Raw genomic sequence first — 22,126 nt, forward strand, 5'->3', positions numbered from 1 at the left:
TGTAGAGATAGACTGCAATAGACAGAACGATAGATCAATAGATAAACAAAGACAGATACACAGAATGATAGACAGACAGACAGACAGACAGAACGATAGACAGACAGACAGAATGATAGATAGACAGACAAACAGAACAATAGACAGACAGAACAATAGACAGACAGACAGAACAATAGATAGATAGACAGACAGACAGACAGAACAATAGAGAGACAGAACGATAGAGAGACAGACAGACAGAACAACAGACAGACAGACAGAACGATAGAGAGACAGACAGAATGATAGATAGACAGACAAACAGACAGAACAATAGACAGACAGAACAATAAACAGACAGACAGACAGAATGATAGAGAGACAGACAGACAGAACTATAGAGACAGACAGAACGATAGATAGACAGACAGACAGACAGACAGAACAATAGACAGACAGACAGAACAATAGAGAGAAAGAACGATAGAGAGACAGACAGACAGACAGAACTATAGAGAGACAGACAGAACGATAGATAGACAGACAGACAGACAGAACTATAGAGAGACAGATAGAACGATAGATAGACAGACAGACAGAACTATAGAGAGACAGATAGAACGATAGATAGACAGACAGACAGAACAATAGACAGACAGAACAATAGAGAGAAAGAACAATAGAGAGACAGACAGACAGACAGAACTATAGAGAGACAGACAGAACGCTAGATAGACAGACAGACAGACAGAACAGTAGACAGACAGACAGAACATTAGACAGAATGATAGAGAGACAGACAGACAGAACGATAGAGAGACAGACAGACAGAACAACAGACTCACAGACAGACAGACAGACAGAACAATAGACAGACAGAAAGAGAGAGACAAACAGACAGAACAATAGACAGACAGACAGAACAATAGAGAGACAGAACGATAGAGAGACAGACAGACAGACAGAACTATAGAGAGACAGACAGAACGATAGATAGACAGACAGACAGACAGAACTATAGAGAGACAGATAGAACGATAGATAGACAGACAGACAGAACTATAGAGAGACAGATAGAACGATAGATAGACAGACAGACAGAACAATAGAGAGAAAGAACAATAGAGAGACAGACAGACAGACAGAACTATAGAGAGACAGACAGAACGCTAGATAGACAGACAGACAGACAGAACATTAGACAGACAGACAGAACATTAGACAGAATGATAGAGAGACAGACAGACAGAACGATAGAGAGACAGACAGACAGAACAACAGACTCACAGACAGACAGACAGACAGACAGACAGACAGAACAATAGACAGACAGAAAGATAGAGAGACAAACAGACAGAACAATAGACAGACAGACAGAACAATAGACAGACAGAACGATAGAGAGACAGACAGACAGACAGATGTAGATCTGCGGAGAGAGAGAGAGAGAGCGAGCGAGTGCTGATGGTCTCCAGGGGCAGGATTATGTGTCTGTATGCCCCAGGCTGAGCTGTTCTGAGGGGGGATTAGACCTCAGTCCTGCTCCCCGGCTGGATTACCTCTCCAACACTCCACTGAATCTGCATCCAAGTCCTCTGCACCAATTACTCTGAGACACATGTGGAAAAACATCAGTTTATTTGATGAACTCAGCCGATGAGCTCCTCGTTATTGATGAATATAAGGGCTACAGTATTAAAAATGGGAGTTATAAACATGCTATGTATTTATACATTCAATTTCCCCCCTTGCTCTCACCTCGGCAGTTCAACCGATCAAATTCCAACATCTCAGAGCAAGGATTCTTCTTCCCCCGATCTTAAACTCAGTCCCTGGTGCCGCATTACTTGACGAGCAGCATGAAGTGTGGCATACATGTATATTTGTCCCCGTGTCACTGATGGACCACGGCTAGATATTACTCAACTGTGCAGGTGAGTTAGCGCAGATATTGTTAAAATTCTAAAGGTCAGTCCCAGAGCTGCTTGTTGCTGCTCACGGTTCCACTCGAGTGAAGACGGAGTACGAAGCATCAGCTCGTGTGATTTGCAAGTCTGCCAAGCTGCAAAGATACTGTTTTTACATCTGTGCATTTGAATCTCAATTTTATATTTAAAGTCGTGCAGCCGCACTCTTCCAAATAATCTACAGCAATATATGGCTTTTTAAATTTGCCATTTAATTGACATCACTGGCCAGCAAGAAAACACACATTTTACTTTCTATTCACATCAGTTCAGGTTTAAAACCCAGTGAGCTGCCTTGATGTCCACTGTCTACATAGGCAGTGCCCTTCTAAGGGAGCATCCAAACTAACGCTTTACATAAGCAGCAACTCCAGAGAAGGGTTATTAACTAAAATTAAAAAGCATAACATTTTCGTTACTTGAAATAAAATAAATGTTAACTGAAATAAAATATTACAAAAACTCCTCATACTGGTTTAGTTTTACTTGTAACTAAAACTAAAAATGGATAAGAATTATACAGACATAAAAATAAAAATATTAATAAAAATGACACACAACAAATACAAATTAAAAAACGAATTGAAAATTGAAAAAAAAAAAAAAAGATGATACAAAAATAACCAGAATTTGATGTTTGCATATTGCTAAACTAACAATGCAATAATCTAATAAACATAAAAATGCAAATATACACAAATATAGGGAAAAAAAGTAAATTTCAATACTATTCTTGTTACCTTTCAGTATTAAATGAAATATAATTAGATTTATGATCAAAATTTAAATTCAACCACCATCTTGAAAGATTTTTTTCTGAGCTTAGAGCCCATTTCAAAGCATTTTGGGATTGCTTTCTTAATTGTAATTCTGCATTTGAGTTTAAGCAAATCTTACCTTATCAAGTCAGGTCAACTTTATTAATATAGCGCTTTATACAACTGAGCTTTACAGTGATGCATACAGAATTCAATTCTGCTGTAAAGCAGCTCTAAAAAGACAATAGCATTGTTCAGCCAAAGTCAGTTCAATGTTATCTTAGGTGTCCTGACTTTTGGAACACCTATGATCCCTTAAAATACTCAGGTAGGCAGCTCACTAGGATTTGTAACAAAGCTATTATGTTTCAGGGAATACACCGATATAAAAATATACATATCACACATACTTCCTGCCAGCTTATGATGTGGATCTCACAACAGCAACGCAGTTAACTCGGTAACACGCATTTAATTGGCCCTGTCTGAGAATGGAAACGTGTTTTACAGTATTGAATCTTGAAATAGAATAAATACACTTGGCACGCTCATTATTACTAATCCTGAGAGGCTAGCGAGTGAGTGTGTGTGTGTGTATGTGTGTGTTTGTGTGTGTGGTGGGATGCAGACAGTTGGCAAGCGTGTGCTGCAGCTCCTTAACAAGCCTGACACACTCTCGTACACACATACACACACACACTACGCTCTAACCCCTCACACTATGGGGTCAGTGACCTGCATATATTAGGCACACCATCGAATGCAAATGAGCCGGCTTGGCTTGTCCTCTCCCCTTCCTCTCTACTCAGCAACTCCAAACACAATCATGCTCTTAAACAAACTCTCACTTTTCCCATTCTGGGTTTAAGTTGAAGTTCAGTGTCACATCATGCCTACAGGCCTCTTTTAGCCATCTATGTGTGTGATATACATTATTACATACACTCTGTGTTCACTATATCATAACATGGCATGAAATGCACTGAAGAAAAGTTGGCTTTGAAACAATTTTCACTTGTTGTAAAGTGTACTCCAATAATCTTTGTTTTTATTTCCAACTTCAAAAAATATGTTTTTACAGTGTGCACAGTATCATTAGTGATGTTTGCTAAGCATCTCTGTTACTGGCTCAAACGTCTGGTTAGGGATCTAAACAAAGCCATTACCCGCACACCTGTGTGTCCCGGCCAGGTGCAGTAGGCCAACGACCAGCAATCTGTCTGAAAGCAAGAAACGCTGTGATGTGGCACAATAACAGCCAACTGGAACATATTTTTTGTTTAACATACAGTTGCGTGGAGTGAGATCCCACACCAATCGACCACTCACAACACTCCTGAGACTGCATAGCAACGCCCTGGCAACCACACCCAACACCCTAGTTTTGCACAGACAAACACCACTCATGTTTTCTTTAGAACATGTAAAAATATTGTATCATATCTTATCATAAAATGATCAAAAAATCAACCATAGAACAGAAAAATCTTCACAGTTTCTTAAACCGTTCTTCTAAGTAGAAATGAGACTGAATGGAGATGAAACTGAGACTAGAACGATAGACAGAACGATAGAAAGAACGATATATAGAACGATAGATAGAACGATAGATAGATAGATAGATAGATAGAATGACACTCATAACACTCATACTAGTCATTTTCATCTCATCCAGATTTAAAGGGGTCCTGTTATGCTTTTCCACTTTTTCAACTTTAGTTAGTGTTTAATATTGCTGTTTGAGCATAAACAAGATCTGCAAGGTAACAAAGCTCAAAGTCCACTCCAAGGGGAGATATTTTATTTAACAGAATCCACTTTTCAAGAACTACAACGAACGGCTCGTTTGGACAACAACGGACTCTTCCCGGATCTTATGAAGTCATAACGTTCCTCATTTAAATAATCCCCGCTGATGGAATACACCAAAAACTTGGCGAGACCTGGTTGAGCTGAAGATGAAGAGTGTCGTCGCTGTTTTTTCCACCCCGGAAAAAGTTTGTCCTAATGCTGACGAACTTAGAGAGGTTAAAATGTATTCTTAACACTGTTCCTGAACATTATGACCTCAACATTTGTCTGTGCACTGCACAATTTACGGAGAACAGCTTCCAGAAGAGAGTTAAATGCAGGCTATACACACAAAAGCTTCTCCTGAAAGACGGAGCCATTCCAATTTTGTTGGGACAATCTGTTGTTTATGGATCACAACTTGTAAGCATGTATTATTATTTGTAATTGTGTTTCAATTATAAGCTTTATGTAGTTGCTAAGATAGCTATGATGTAAACGAACGGCAAAGCTTTGCCTCCGCTAGCCTGCTAACTAACATTACAGTATTGATGTAGTGTTTACTGGAGCTTTTGTAAGCTGTTGCTTTTGTAAGACGGTTCACCGGCCCTTAGGAAAATTATCCATGATTTTGTGATTGATTATTGTTTGTATTACCGTAGTTTTCCGACAAATATGATTAAATGGTGGATAACATCGTATATATAAGAAAATTAAAATAAAAAAAAACTGTGCTTGCAAAGTCTGTGCTTGAAATCCGTTCTGCACAATCCTCGTTCGTTAACATGGTCAGGGTATGAATCGGGCTTGAAATGGTTTGAAATTGACGGCATCGTTAATATTTACATCTGAGTAGAGCTTGCGGTTATGAAGGGGTGTGACTTTTCCCGAACAAGCTCTGCCAATCACAGCACATTTCGTCTTTCGGAAGGAGGGGCTTAATCGAAAATGACGCATTCAACCAGACTGGGGAGAGAGGAGCTGTAATGATGTAAAATATGTGAAAAATAATGTGGTTTTTGAACAATCAAGCATGAAAACATATTCTAGTACACCCCAAAACCAAAATCAAGACTTCGTAAAAGGACATAATAGAACCCCTTTAAATTAGTCTAGTGACGGGTGACAGCTGAATGAAGCACATTTTTCTCATCATCATTATATAAACTTGCCACAAACAGTTTTGCACAAATATGCAAGTATAGACTAGTTAGCTTAATGTATGATTGGTTAACCCATCAAGGCCCAGATTTGTTTAAAAGATGTCTATTTGCTTCAATGTTTTTTGTTTCGACATTCTGTGCAGTTCTAATGCAATATTAAGCAGTGAAGTTGCCAGGTGCGTGCGTTATCCAGCAAGAAGTCAAAAGCCCGTCCTAAAGTTGTCTCCTTGTACGGCAGTCGTGTACACACCAAAAAATATTCACGGATGGCAAACGAGGGGCTTAAGTGGGTTCCAGCTGTCTGTGTTTGTCAAAGAGACGGACATTCTAATGGAGAGTCGATTTGTTTTGCATTGCGATCGCGAGCTTCCATAAAACCATGACCAATTAACACAATAACATGTCCAGAGTCTTCAGTAAATGAACACAGCCGCGTGTTTATATGAACACACCCACGCACGAGCACACACACACACCCTCAAACCGCTCGCTGGCACACATATGTGGGCTCTCTGAATGTTGGCAGCGTGTTAGTCTTGCAGCGGAGTGGATAAGATGTGCTGTCAGGTCTTGTCTGCAGGCAGTGTGTGTTATTCCCTGCCACAGAGACTAAATAGGAGTTTAATTCTGTTAACAGCCAGTTCACCGCAAACTCTGCAGGGCCCGGGCCCCCGGTCCACCAGGCGGTAGAAGCCCGTGGAGGAGCAATAACTGCTGGGAGCCAAATAAAAAATCGATGGAGAGCTTCGCGGCTACGGGTGGAGTTTAACGGCGATTTCTGCTTTACTCTCTCCAGACCTGAGCTGGGGAAAGCGCCATTGATTTTCCCTCTCTCTGCATCTTAGCCTTGTTCTCTTTCAATAAATATCAGCCGTAGAAATGTGTGTATGAGGGCGAAACGTGTCGACCTACACTTCAGGACTTATGCTTGCGTCTTGCGGTAGGACTGTCGGTCAGCGGAGTTTGGAAGTCGAATTTCGTACCTCTCAGACGCTAGTTCAGAGGATTCCTCGTTCTCGCAACTGCACCCGCCGCTTGAGCTATTCTCTGTGCATTCGCTGACAATGGACATGTGCCCATGTTTTATTCAGCTCCCTTTAGATCAATAATGCACTGTGAAGAAGAGTCCTGGAGAGAGAGAGAGAGAAAGAGAGAGAGAGAGAGAGAGAGAGAGAGAGGTATAACAGTCAGAACATCATTGCACACAAACTCACAGACTGAACGAATAAAGACTACAATCTTCTTTCTACATCATCAGCTTCATTTAGCTTCAGTTGTGTCTCCCTCTTCAGGGCACAGGACACAATGAATCCCAATGAATCTAATCTTCAACCTTCTGCATGTTCTCTTCATAATTGCTCATTTCAAAGCAACTTTTTTGATACTTTTGCAAGTACCGATAGTGTGCGGGAACAGAAAATGTAAAAAATAATTCAAAATATTAGTACACCTAAAGGAAATGTGTTGCATGAGACACATTGTACACAAACATCTGACCTCAGAATGCAGCGATTGACCAATCAGAATCAAATATTCAAGAGACACACGGAATTATTTACAATTCTAAACAGTTTGTCTGTATGTGCTAATTGGAGACATTTAATTCCATATGAAAAGCCCTAAAGCAGCTCGTATCTGTGACTAGGGTCCCCAGTGTCACACGCAAGAGTGACAAAGCTTCCATCTGTCAGCGAGGACCAGAGGTCTCAGTAAAGGCCAGACCTGCACTGAGGGCCGATCCAGCCAACAGCAGGGGCCCGGGGACAGAAGACGCTCTAAAGACACAGCAGTCAGCACAGACAGTCTGTCACACACACACTGCTGATATCCTGATCTATTATCATCAAAGACAAGCCTTTAAAATGAGCCCTTCTGATATTTTTAAAGTCAAATTAATGCACTGTAGAGTTGAACATGGATGCAATTATGCCACTTACTTAATTTTTTAAATATTGTGGGATTTAGTAAGATGGTGTTTAATACTTTTGTATACTGATAATAATGAGACTCATGCACAAAGAAAGATATACACTGTATAAAAGCTATTTTAATGTTTACACTGCCTTGGGTATATCTTTGCAGGTCCTGCCCTTTTTAATGTACAAATTGATGTACACTTAAACTATTTTCCATTTAATGTGAGTAAGTCTCCAAAGACCATTTAAAGACAGTAAATGAAATATAAAATACTCCATTTACAGGCACTTGATGTTGTATTGTTGATTGCTTCCTAAGGGCAAATGTGCATCTAAATGGTGTTTTTGAGCGCTGCGCTGCTGAAATGTTTATTTTCTCACCATCGGCCATCATCAATATGTTCAAACTCACATGGATCCTTCTGTGTGGACGGCTCTTGTCCTCTCCATGTTGAGCGTGGTGGTCAATGACCCAAAGTGTCCACTGTTGATGCAAATTGATGCTCTTCTCAGGATGCAATTTATAAAAACACAGCTGTCGCTGTAACAAATCACAAAATTAATTTTGCAACGGCTGCATAAGTATACTAACTGGCTTCATTCGATGCTCAGTTGATTGTCTCAATCTAGAGGTGTAGAAATGAAGACAGACAGGCCGAGACGAGACAGCTCTCTGCTCTGTGGGGAGAGTGATGAAAGAGAAAACAACTGACCTCGTTTCAACCTGGTATTAACATCCGTCTCAGGTGATCCGGTCACAGAGACGCATGCGACCACTTCACTTTGTAGTGTAAATGCTAATGCCCTCTGACAATCAATCAACCTGTCAATCAACAGTTGCTCTAAAACAAGGGTTTCAAATGTGCCGGTTATAGAAAACATACATATACATTTCAAGACTTGATAATGTATTCGTTAAGTACTCACAAGTAGGGGAACTTTTAAGGGGAACTCGCGAAATGATGTTCGATAATTAAAGGATTAATAGAGGAAGAGCAAGGTTTCTGAAATTAACAAACAATATAAATGAAATCAATAAAAGATTCTCTCAAATATCTGCATTCTATTAAAGCATGTAAATAAACAGCAAACTGAATATTATCATTATAAATCAGGGTTTCCCAAATAGGGATTCATCAGGGAACTGCAGAGTGTCTGATGAAAAGCTAATAATTAATAAACGTTCAAAATAAAGTTATAGTTATTCAAACCCCTCCACAATTACACTGTTTATTGGTGCAACAGGGCCTGAGAAAGTGTGTGTGTGTGCAGACTAAAACAATGAGAGAAAGAGCGAGAACTGAGCAAAGAACTTTGGTCTCTGAATACACTTCCTGGAACCGTGTACTGGACTATCCATGCATGGAGAAATGCAACTGACAATGAATAGAAAACAGTGGCCTTCTTCCCGGTTTTAATTAGTATGTGTGTGTGTGATTGTATTTTATTTGCAGATGAGGGGTGAGGTGCTGGCAGCGTCGCTCCTGTGACCCACCTTACTGCACACACACGCTCGCTCGCTCTCAGATGCCGCTCTGACACTCACAGATCAGCGTAATGAGCTATAGTCACCACAAAAGGTCAGAGGTCAAAGCTATTATACCGCATCTCCCCATTAAAACACGGCAACGTGGCCCGGGCAGCCGTCCTCACCCCTGCTCTCTACAACCACAATTAAGAGCAGCAACCACTGACCTGAAACACAGCAATTAATATAAAGAAATACAGTTAATTTAATAGCTGCAGCACAAACACAAAGTAAAGATGCATTCTTTGAAAGTGCACCAAACTGATGCAAACATACATCAAATCTGTGATGTCTAAAGGTTTACATTGGATTACATTCCTGATGTGATCAAACCTCTAATAGTCTAAAATGTTGTGCTCCAATGAATGATTCCTCATGTGTCTTGCTGTGATCATATGCACCATTTTCACATAAAACAGGTGACAAAATCCCACAGATGTAGCCTATCGAAGGAGAAACCAGAGTCATATCTGTTCATTCTAATTAATATTTAAATTGTACCATGCATGCACTCTAAATTTCAATGCACACTGCAAAAAAATAATTATTTCTCAGTGTTTCTGTCTTGTTTTCCAGTACAAATATCTAAACATTCTTAAATCAAGATATATTTACTTGAGAAGCTAAATGACTGAAGATATTAAGTCTCTAATGAGAAGTAGTGAGTTCATGCTTAAAACAAGACAAATATCTGTCAGTGGGATAAGAAAATCAATAATCTTGTTCTGCCTTTGAATTACTAAGTTAATTTTTCTCACCCCACTGACAGTTTTTCTTGTTTTATGCACAAACACACTTAAAACAAGGCTATCTTAAAACAAGCCTTTTGAGTTAATTATATATTTTTTATTTTCTAGATATTATTAATAGAAAACAAGACAAAAATACCAAGTAAGAAAAACACTGTGTGTTTGTATTGCCATTGAGGGAGGAATGTTCATAGATATGTTATGTTCATAGATCGCACGGCTCGTGCGCGCGCACAGCGACACGCGATTAACTCCAATTAATCTGACAACGGATCGCTCGTGGAGCCTCAGTGAAAGAATCGGCCTAATTGTACGTAATACAGTAAGATATAACAAACACATTCGATTATGGCTGACCTGTTTCCAATGCACATGGGCGGGGAGTTAATTGATATCGGTAGCCTACGCCTAAAATAGGAGGGTAGCCTGTACAGAAGATCCTCCTCATTACCACAGCACATGACACGCGTCCTTGATGAATCTCAGGATGTGTTTTCATAAAGGGCAGGATGCTTTTGAGTAATTCTGGCGCGGTCCTCATATTAATACAATAGCCATGAAGGTCTTTGTCGAGGTGTTTCTTCGAGTGTCATGGGGCCAGAGATGATGACAAATGGTCGGAGATTTAATCAAACGCGCCGTTGGCTGAATGAACATGAAGGGAGACAGCGGAAGATAAATGCACTTTACGCAAGGGCAGAGTCGCTATTAACTGTAGTCTCGACTCTCGGGTCTGTGCCTGATGTGTGCCGACGGAGCACAGCGTCCTCTGATGGGCAACACCATACAGGAGCCTATATATATTATCATTATGCAGAAGCACAGCGTGAAACGCAAGATTTAAAGTCCCCATGAAATCAAAATTGAAGTTTTTTGGCTTTCAGTGTGAATATGTGAGCCTTACTGTTATCTTTAAGCTAGTTTGCTCCAAAACGATGACAAAATGTGCATTTAGAAGATGCAAGCGTTCAGAACGTACAGTCTCTCACTTCCGCCAATATGATCAATGATTTTGATGACATCACGCTGCACTTCAGCTTCTCATCAGATTTTCTGTCCAATCAAATGCGCCCTAGAATCTGAAGCCCCGCCCCCTACATTATAAACAGACGCTGAAGCTGCGGCTGAAATCAGTCTCTTGTTCACACGTTTACTATTTTTTTCAACATGGTGAATGGCACATAGTGCACTGTATAGGGCAGTGGTTCTCAAACCTTTTTGATCACGCCTCCCTTTAAACCTTTAAAAAAATCTGGAGCCCCCCAATGTATATATATATATATATATATATATATATATATATAAACTAAAAGATTTTTTACATTGAAAAACATGCAATACAATACAAAATACAAAAACATTTAAATAGTTAAGTGATGCATTGGATGAACACTATATAAAAGCGCCAATATATAACAGCTTTGGAGAGTGCCTCACGAGCTCAGCTTCTTGTTGGTCTTCTCACCGGAACGCACACAGCAGCGGAGAGGCGCGTTCACAATAGCAGCTTGTGGTTCGGTCCGCTGAAGAGGTGCTTTTCTATGGCGATCAACTTCTATGTTGGACTTGTTCCAAAGGTCTGAAGAAGAATGATTCAGTGTAATTGCAGTTAGTTGCCGCTTTATAAAGGCAGAGCACTAACCGCTACTCACTCACTTGAACGCCGTAGTAACGTAACGGCTGTCTTTTTTCTGCTGATCTCCCCCAACCGCAGTAACCTCACCCCACACTTTGAGAACAGCTGATATAGGGGATAGGGAATGATTCAGACAGTGTAAATATGTTTTCCATTGGGGCGGATTAAGTCTGGTTTCACGCTAGTGTCACGCGAACCGCCACAGCTCCGGTCCACAATAGAACAGAGCGGATCATATAGCGAGTCAACGCAGACAACAAAACGTAGCGGACTCATTAAATTCTGCACGGAATTCTATATTTTAAAGCGATATGGAGGAGATCAGGAGGAGAAACGGTTAGAGATTAGGAGGAAACTGCGGCTTTACTGAGCTCAACAGCTCTGGCCAAGCTGTGATAACGAAACGCTATTGGCTATTTTAAAAAAGGGGAGGAGCTGTTCGATATGTCCCGCCCTGTCTTCCTGTTTAAGTGGAAATTACGTCAACACATTGAATAATGCTAGGCACTTCAGTGGGGTTTTAGCTATTTACTGAACCGTTTATGCATTTGATCATATTACTGTTGCTGCTGGCTTATAAAAGCGACTAGAAGAAAATGTGAGTGGTGCTATTTTGGAGCTTTCCTAAGGTACGTCTTAATTCACGTACTTGTAATTATATGCCACTTTTAGCATAAATAGTGCGAGTTCAGAAAAAGAAAAAGTGCACTTCAAATAAGCTGCAACTGAAATCGCATACTGTATATAGCAGTTATTACATTTGATTTGAGACTACTAAAAGTAGGCATATTCGGTCGGACCTTATATAATTCATACTAGTAGACAGAGTACATAGTGCATAGTGTGTAGTATACTCCTGTATTTGCTATGTTGCTATGGTGTTGCTAGAGTGTTGAAATGTTGCTAAAGGTGCTGAAAGGTTGCTCAGATGTTGCTTACTGCCTTAAGTCAAAATTAATTATTCAATAAATGTCAAATTAAAAATTAATATAAAAGCAGTCCACCTAAAAAAAAAAAAAAAAAAAAAAAAAACATCCACCCTCAAATCTTGATGCTATTGTTTGCCTTGGATCTTGTGGGAGCCATTTTCAATGTAAGTCTATGAAAATCTTTAGCCCATTTAAAAAAGAAAAGAAAATTTGGGTCTGTTTCTCATCCGGCCTCAGAATACTTAAAATAGTCTTTTTAAAATGCTTTATGTAACTTGTTTCTTCTTTTCAAGTCTTGACAGCCACTGGTTCTGTATCCGCTTGGACACTTTGCTATATAAAACAAAACAGCTCATCAATAACATATATATCCCTTTAACCTTTTAACAATTAATGTGTACAGTCTTTAAATGTACATTCGTGTGCGTGATTATTTGCAAGGGTTTGTAAGAGCTATATACGTGCGTGGGTTCTCTGCCATGTGTGTGTCTGTCTACTGTATATGTCAGAGAGTTCACTGACACAAAGGATCGATGGCTGGAGGAGATCTGCAGCCAATTATTTTCAGCTTAATGGTCCCTCAGGTATCAGCAAGAGGAACAACAAAACGACTGCAGGAGAGACCGAGTCCTGACAACCCCGGCGCTCTGTCACCAGTGAAACACTGCTCTGCCAACAATTCCCAGGAGCCTCTGAGGGGAGGGGGGCGACCTGATTGGCTGGCTGGCCTGAGGGGGAAACTGCCATATGAGAGATGATGCTTCGGAGCTTTCGAATATTGAGAGGTTTTAGAGAGTTTTTGGAGTTTCTGTGAAATTGTTGTCACAATGTGGAGCGACTTATAAGAACAGAATATATTGAGCATTGCTGTGAGAGCTGCACTTGAGGCACGTTTAGTATCTTGTTGAAACAAATAAATGCTATGCATTACAGAGTTTTTACTGTAGTATATATGTGTGTGTGTGTGTGTGCTAAAAATCCAGCATTGCATCAGAAATAAATGTAAAAATCTATTAAAATATAAAACAGTTATTTTAAATTTGTAATGTTGTCACAATATGAATCCTTTTTTTACTGTAGTTTTGATCAAATAAATGCAGATCTTGGTGCACATAAGAAACTTTTTGAAAAACACACTGACCCCAAACATTTTAACGATATATATGGGAATGAAAGCTTTAGCGTAAGTTCTGCCTGGAAGACTCAGTGTTACGTCACTCATTACTTTCTGGTCTATCCAATCATTATCTAATACTTGGAGTATAAAAGATCGTTACGTACACATGTTTGAGTTCGCAAATGATGACGCAAACATCCAGCTCCATCCTCCCCACCACCACCAGGTTGGTCCCGGTCCATTCCTCCCCGGCGGGCCGTTACCCTCCGAATGTGAACTACGGACACCATCCAATATTTCTGTTTTCATTTTCTGGTCTACTAATTAATAAATGTCATTGTGATTTAAATTGATGTCAATAAACCGACTTGTTTTTGCTCAGAAAGATTCTCTTCAAACTGTTGCTCCATCATGACAGACCTGAGAGAACATAGATGGAGAAAGAATGAATAGATAGTCATGCAACTGAAGCTATTACAAGCAATGTGGGAGTTAATCTGCAAATATGGCACAAAAGCACCTGAGGCATCATATGCTGTACCACGAAAAGGTGCATTTACAGGTACTGAGGTGAAAAAATGCATTTACACAGAAATCATATTGCAGAAGTAAGGTTATTGAAGTAATGCTTTAAATACAAGAAAAAACATGCAATTATAAAATAAACATGTCTTAAAGTTGCACTATCGCTGCATTACATGTCAGAACTAACGCTAGACGAGCAGTGATATGGGTCAAAGCGGTGTATTTTACTTCTATATTATGTCTTGACATTGTATTTGGAGCAGGCACAAAGCCACCTCAGAGCAGCCTTAATCTGTCTGTGTAACGCCTTAAATTGCCTCTGTTGTTTTGGTGAAATAACCAGCGGGCATCAGGTAAACGCAGCCACTGTGCGCTGGTTTTAGGTCTATGTGCTGCTGGGTGGTGCAGCTCGGTGAAGAATAAATGTGGAGGATTGTGTTGGAGATGATGTGAAAGCTTTGTGTGCTTTAGTTTGCAGTCAGCAGTGAAGCTAAAGCTTTCTTCTGCCTCTCTCTCGGGAGGCATTTCAACAATAAAGCATCACACGGCGGAATACTTACAGCACAATATCCATTCATGCTTCCAGATCAGCCTCAAATGAAATGTTTCGAATCCTTGAGGTTTAATTCTTCTGGGAATGGGCAGAGAATGGGGTGAAAGCTTGGAAAGTGAACGAGAGAGAGAGAGAGAGAGAGAGGGGAGACTAGTGTCGTCTTCCTCCTCAGACACCACAGCAGCGGGACCTGCGGCTCTTTAAAGCGTTCCCAGAAGGCATCTGATATGCATTGAACTCTAGGGTGCCTCTGGCTACACTTTCTCAGCAGCTTAGACATCATAAAGTATTTAGGTGCACTTAACACACACAGGTAAGTAACCAAACATTCAGAGCTCAACTTAGAGGAGGATGAAACATTCAAGGTTCAAGCCCTGTCGTGCTCTCCTTTGATACGCTGGTTCGTTTGGAAGGAGAAACAAAACGAAACAGAAATGTGGCGAATTCAGAAATACATATAGAGTAATATTTAGAGAATTCTATTTGCAATACGTTGCTTCAATGTTCTCTATGAGATGTTAGAAAGACATTCAGGAGATGGTTGCAAATTAGCTCTTATCAAGATGTTTAACAGATGTTTGTACACAAGTATAAACTAGTATGTTACTGAATAACTGTGCCATCAGGCAAGGTATGGTGCACTCTTAAAAATAACTTCTTTATTGGCATCTATATAGTCGAACCTTTAACATATATGGAACTTTTCCATTGCATAAAAGGTTCTTTGTGGAAAAAGATTCTTTAGATTATTAAAATGTTCTTCACACTAATGGTTCTTCTATGAAATTTTTGCAAAAGCAAAAACTTTTGTTTTTAAGAGTGTAAAGTTAATGATTTAAAGGAATAATTAACTTAAAAATGAAAATTATGTCATCATTTACACACCCTCGAGTTGTTTCAAACCTGTTTGAGTTTCTTTCTTCTACTGAACACAAAAGAAGATATTTGGAAACCAGACAGTTGTTGGACCCCATTGACTTCCATAGTAGGAAAAAAAAATACTATGGAAGTCAATGGGATCCATCAACTGTTTGGTTACTGACATTCTTCTATATATCTTCCTTTGTGTTCAGCAGAAGAAAGAAACTCATACAGGTTTGAAACAACTTGAGGGTGAGCAAATGATGACAGAATATTCATTTTTAAGTGAACTATTCCTTTAATATTGACCCTTATTTCTTAAAAATGACTATTAAAATAATGATGCTCTTTTCCTTGTGCTTTCTGTGAACTTCTGCTATCAGTTCTGTGAAGATCCTTCCATCACCAGAACTCACTATCACACCACTAATGCCCCTATGAATTCATTCACCGGCTCGTTCTGCGCAATCATCCGCCACAATCGGCTGGAAGCCATGATGGATGAAAGGAGAACGAGAAGCTGGCAGTGAGGGCAGCCTGGTCACCTACTGGTCAGAGAGCAATGACCACACTTCCCAGCGGGTTTACGTGTAGGCCTACACACAATGTGTCTACCTACGGCATGTGCACGTATGCATTTGAACAAAGAGCTTCCTCAGCGCCAGCTTCCAAGAGAAATATGAACATACTTTTCCTGTTATAAATGTGTCTGTGTACAAGAGCATCTTTACTGTGTGTGTGTGTGTGTGTCGGTCAGAGAGCGATGACCACGGCCGCCTGCGCTCTCACAGGGGGGTTCATTACAGCGAGTGACAGGGCCTCCTCTAAAACGCCGTCTGAGGAATACACACTCTGCGTGGGACAAAATAAACACCCGGCTTCGAGTGGGGGCACCATAAATTATTTATATCACCGGCAGAACAGCAGAGACGCTCTTAATATCGCTACCTGCTCGTCTGGACGCGTAAAAGATGATTTATGTCTTATGGCCACATTAAATTTCACTGCAATTGGGCCTTGTGCCTTCTGGGGTCTGGGGAGACACAAAATGGTGGTTATAAACTGCTGCAGTTGTTCTCTGGAAACACGGAACGAAGTTGAAGCGGCCCAACGGACTCCTCTGTCTTTTGTTTACTTCTGCACAACATGCCTTGGTCAAGCTCTTTCAGTTCTGTCAGTCCTTCATGATCTGTAGATGATACAGAGATGGCGTTATATTTTTGTTTAAAGCTGCAGTCCGTAACTTTTTTTGGGTTAAAAATGATCCAAAATAAATGTTTGAGCAAGTACATAACCAGCCAGTGTTCAAAACTCTCTGCTTGCCGTAGCTCGATTCAAAACGGTAAGCTTGTAATAATGTTTTTAACTCCAGTGGTACTGGTGGATTTCCGTGGGAAATTCGAGCATGTGTTTGCGTCATTACGTCATTACGTCACATCTGTCCACATAAAGAAGAGTCTCGGCTAGTCGGCTATGAGTGTGAGGATGTTGGAGGAGGAGATTTATAGCCTTTTCTCACAGCACTTGATATAATTAAACTTATCAATTTGATGGCAGATCCAGAAAGGTTCAAACGACAATCACCAACTGGAGATTCACCCGCTGTAAAATGCAAAAGACTTCGGAATGGCTAGAGAAAAAAAGAGACTGCAACCGGCCCCTGCGAAAACAAGGATAAATATCGGAAGGGCATTAAATGTCACGCAATGCTGATGTTGTTAACATTAACAATTTGAGAACAAAGTATAATTTGTACGGTTTGACGTGATATGATAAGCGATCGTTAGATTTAATCAGCGCGATATAATGCAATGCTTTTTTCCCCTTAGTTGGTCAGAACAAAAGTGGGCGTTACTTGTTCAGACGACATTTTCCGGTGAAAATTCTTATGTTGGTCATACTTCCAAAAAGTAGAATCTGTGATTGCAAATGACAGGATCCACACCGGCGGCGACTGACAGCCGCACATTCTCCTCAAAACATTGGAGTCATCCGCGCTGTGCCGTGCCGAGGCACAACCCACGTAAAGTTGATAATTCCGCGAATAACTGCAATTGCAGATTTCAAACAGAGATGGCGACAAAGAGGAAAAACTACGGACTGCAGCTTTAAATGTAAAGATGCATTGTAAAAAAAATCATGTGGCGATGTGGATCAACACCAATCAAACTAATCATGAAACCAGCTTATGTAGATCGCCTGCTTGTCATTTCAGTTCTGAGCATGAAAAACATTTGGAAATGTATGAATAGTGCTAAATGAGAACTGAATATATCAGGACAGCAGAACAGAAAAGTTTCATTTTAACATGCATAAGCATGCATGCCATTTCTGAAACGGGAAGAGAAAGACACTAAACATCATGCCAGAATATTCAAACTATCTTAATATTTCATATCCCCATTAAAAATGTCTCATTTTGTGAACCCTAGAGGCATGTTGTGTGGAGAAGATACAGCATTAATCCCATGTTTATTTACATTTTGAGTGGAGGATGATTTTTATGGATGCATCTGAAATGCGCTTGGGCTAGTTTGAGCTTAGTATACACAATCCAATATGAAAATCATTTACACAGAGACAGTGTGATATGCATCTTCAGTTACCAGTCGTTCAACTTGATTAACCCATTAATGGCCAGATTTTCACATTGAGTTATTTGCACAATCTTTCATAAATCTGTACATCATATAAAGCGATTGTATCTCTTCACAAAACTTTTTTGGGATCTTCTAAGTTTTGGTTACCCGCACTTTCAATAGAGACACAGAAACCTCTCAGGTTTCAATCAAAATATCTTAATTTGAGTTACGAAGATTAACCACAGTCTTATGGGTAAATGATCATTTTTGTGTGAACCATCCCTTTAAGTGTGTTTTCCACATGAAGATGATTTAATATACAGCAACTTTAGTGAACAATGGACACATCTTGCCATGTAGAGACTAACAATAATAAGGGATTTTGCCCACCAGCCACTAATGTTGCAATGTGCATTTCAGGTGTAATTACACAGAAATGGCAACATGAATTAAACTCCACATTGGACATTGTGCAGCAAAATGTCAAATGCGGAAAGCTTTTGAAGCGGTCTACAGTTCAAAAACAAGAAAGAGTGGCAGAGACATGGCATTTTTTAGTTGCCTTCATGTTTAAATGAATTATTATGAATATGCCTCATGTATTAGAGAAGGATGCCATTTTATAGCATGATTCTTGTGTACAAAAAAAAAAGAAAAAGAAAAAAACGAAGATCGGTGAACAAGTACATGGCTTTTAAATCTTCCCAAACGTTTTAAATCATAATAGCTCTTCAAACTAATGAAATCGCTCTGTGCCTTTTCTAATTTCCTGAAATTTGCCCTCATTACTCATTTTTAATGGAATATAATGGCCGCGGTTGGTGGCGAAGGGACCCCGTTCTACCTCTCACGTCGACAAACAAAACTCAGAGAATAAAAAGGCTTTCCACTGAGATCAATGCTAGTGGAGGAGAGGAGAGACAGGTCTATTTCTTTTCCTCCATTGCTCGCTCTATCTCTTTCTTCTCCTCCTGTTTAAGGGAGCTCCCCAGCCGCCCCCGGTGACAAATGGGGGTGGTTGAGAAGTGGCCGTTTGGTGTCTGGCATCAGCGCAGTCACGGAAGAGCCTTCGAGTCTTCAGGGTGGGGAAGACAGGCCCTCGACCGCAACCAGCGGAGAGCGGGGTCCTCAGGGGGCCTGCAGGCGAAACGGACCCCCATAAATCAGTCTGTTTGAGCTGTGCTCACCATCCATCTCAGCCCTAACGTCCCAGAGGAGAGAGAGAGAGAAAGAGAGGCAGGCCAAAGAGGAACAGGGAGGTGTTTGGTGAGCAACCTAAATTCTCAACTTGCAGCATGTGTGTGTCTAAATGTGAACATATAAGAGAGATGCTAAACACTCACCGAGGACGACAAGGAGGATCTTAATGGATGTTTATGGATTTTCTTCTGTGGTAACAGAAATCACTTTGATTTTAATCCTGTACACAATGAAATCAAGGCGCATTATTCAGTAATGTTTTTAAGCTGCTTTATTTATATGACAAGTATTTTTGCATTGATATTGCCAAAGTATTTAAGACCAAAATGAAAATTGTGCAAAGCAACATAACAAATTTAGAACAATATAAAACATATTAATGAAATTTAAGAGAACTTAATTGGGCAACACTTTATTTTACAGTGTCGTTCTTACACATGTTACATGTAATTAATGTAGTAATGACTATAAATTATGCATATTAACCCTAAACCAAACCCTCATCCTAACCCTAACTATAGTAGGTACATGTAGTTAATTAATATTACTCAGTACTTAAATATATCATAACAGTGTAACAAAGACACCTTAAAATAAAGTGTAACCCTTAATTGTCTTTAGTAACAATATGTTGTTTAGCCAATTTGAATCTGTTCATTTACATAATATAATATAATGCAAAATGCCATCAGTCAAGAAGCTCTTATCAAGCGATAATAATTTGCATTTGCAGTTTTGCCCAGAAGTACAGACATTATGTGCAATAGGTTTATATGGACACACATAAACTTCAATAGTAATAAAAATCAACACAAAGTAGCATCACCACACAACACATAACTAAAATAACCGCATAAATTAAGTCGGCAAACAGCAAAACAATTAAAGCAAAACTGTTGAAACAATCCTTCAACAGTAACTGCATTTTTTTTATGTTGCAAATCATGCTGAGATCTTACAAATCATCAACATTGTTGAATATTAAATCGTTTGTTCAGATTTTGTTAGGCTAGTAGGGAAATATTTGGGTGAGAATTGTTGGTCCATTTTTTGTCACACATATCATTCGACTTCTAATGCAGTATTTTTACCAGTTCAGTAAAAAAGACAATATAGCAAAACATTATTACAATTAAAAATATTGCTGCAAGCAGCCATTGAGGGGCCAAGCACATAGAAGGCACGATAAGTCATGCAACCATGGCTGGGAACATCAGAGCAACTGCAACAACAAACAATTAAAGACATATTAAGATGATTTTAGGTAAAAAGGGCTGAAAAAAAATCATAAATACAGTCATAATGGCGGGCAGGAAGTTCGGCCAACTACGCCAAAGTTGGTCTCTATGTTCTTGGCATGACCCAAAGGGTCTATTAAGACCAGTTTAATTACAATAGGCTAATTTAATCAAAGGTTATTCACAGTTTTGGAAATTTCATTATAACTTTTTGACCACAAGGTGGCGCTGTGCCTGAACCTTTTGAGTACTGTCAGGGCATGGTGCCGAAGACATATCGAGTTTTGTAACGATACGCCAATGCGTAAAATATAGCATTTTATGACAAAATTCAAAATGGCCGATATGGGAAAATTGGATGTCCATCGACACTGGCAACTCGGCGTACTGCACCGAATCTGAAGCAAAAAAAGCAATTTTTCATATCTCCTGACCACTAGGTGGCACTGAACCAAAATTGTACAGGTAGCCTCAGATCATGGTTATAATAACACACACCAAGTTTGCTCAGAGTACGCTAAAGCATTGTGGAGATATAGTCCCGCGATCATTTTGGAGTGCTCTTCTTCAAATTGGTTCACGTGTTATTTGAGAACGGTTCGACAAATCAACTTGGATTCAGACTTTTTGTCTGCATGGTCTGAAGATGTTTTGGTTCAAATTTCATGAAAAATCAGAATACTGGCCTATAAAAGAGTTAGAAAAAGTAGTTTTTTTGGAAAATTCAAAATGGCAGAGAAATTTTCATGACAGAAAATAATGTCATAGAGTACAATCGAATTTGAGTGAATTTACAAAATAAATTTTAATTCTAGCTCTTACTGTTAAAAAATTATTTACAGTTGGTGGCACTAGACGGTTTGAGTTAGAGCAAATTTGCTATAGTGACAGTTTCATAATTTCATAACTTTCCTGCAAGCAGTTCTATGGGCTGCCATAGACTCAAGAGCGGAAATAATAATAAGAAGAAGAACACTAACTATTACAACATGTGCCTGTGCACCTTCGGTGCTTGGCCCCTGATAACTATTTTCTATATGAATATATTTTATGAAATTGTAAAGGTAATTTATTCCTGTGATCAAAGCTGAATTTTCATCATCATTACTCCAGTCTTCAGTGTCACATGATCATTCCGAAATCATTCTAATATGATGATTTGCTGCTCAAGAAACATTTCTAATTATCAATGTTGAAAACATATTTTTGTGGAATTTTTTATTTTTCGCCCACAGTTTTCTTTGATTAATAGAAAGTTTCAAAGAACAGCTTTTATTGAAATAGAATATCTTATAATATTATAAATGTTTATACGGATCAATTTAATGCACCCTTGCTGAATAAAATTATTAATGAAAAAAACACTTCTGAATGGTAGTTTGTACAGTGTGGATGAGACTAAATTTATGTACATTGATAAGTGTGATATGGTCATGCGAGGGACTGTGAGATGTTAGTGAGCGTGTATGTTGTGTCTCCCTGTGGCTGTGACCATATATAAAGTGACTGATGTTCAAACACATTCTCAGAAACCCTGCAGATGCCGTAGGCTTTCAATATTACCGATGGCAACACAATGTCTTCAAAAGACACCAGACGCTTGCACAGGCCAATACAGCTCACACACGCAC

The 22,126-nt window shown here is 39.5% G+C and overlaps 1 long non-coding RNA gene across 1 annotated transcript; it reads right to left on the reverse strand.

Moving 5' to 3' along the window:
- Window positions 1–3,850: 3,850 nt before the first annotated feature.
- On the reverse strand, window positions 3,851–8,111 carry LOC307173747. Its single transcript, XR_013823905.1, has 3 exons — window positions 7,959–8,111; window positions 6,645–6,789; window positions 3,851–3,923 (listed from the first exon to the last, which is right to left on the reverse strand). It is a non-coding gene; the product is annotated as an uncharacterized lncRNA (long non-coding RNA).
- Window positions 8,112–22,126: the final 14,015 nt, after the last annotated feature.

The sequence above is a fragment of the Squalius cephalus genome (assembly GCF_949319135.1).
Source record: "Squalius cephalus genome assembly, chromosome: 16".
Taxonomy (NCBI): domain Eukaryota; kingdom Metazoa; phylum Chordata; class Actinopteri; order Cypriniformes; family Leuciscidae; genus Squalius; species Squalius cephalus.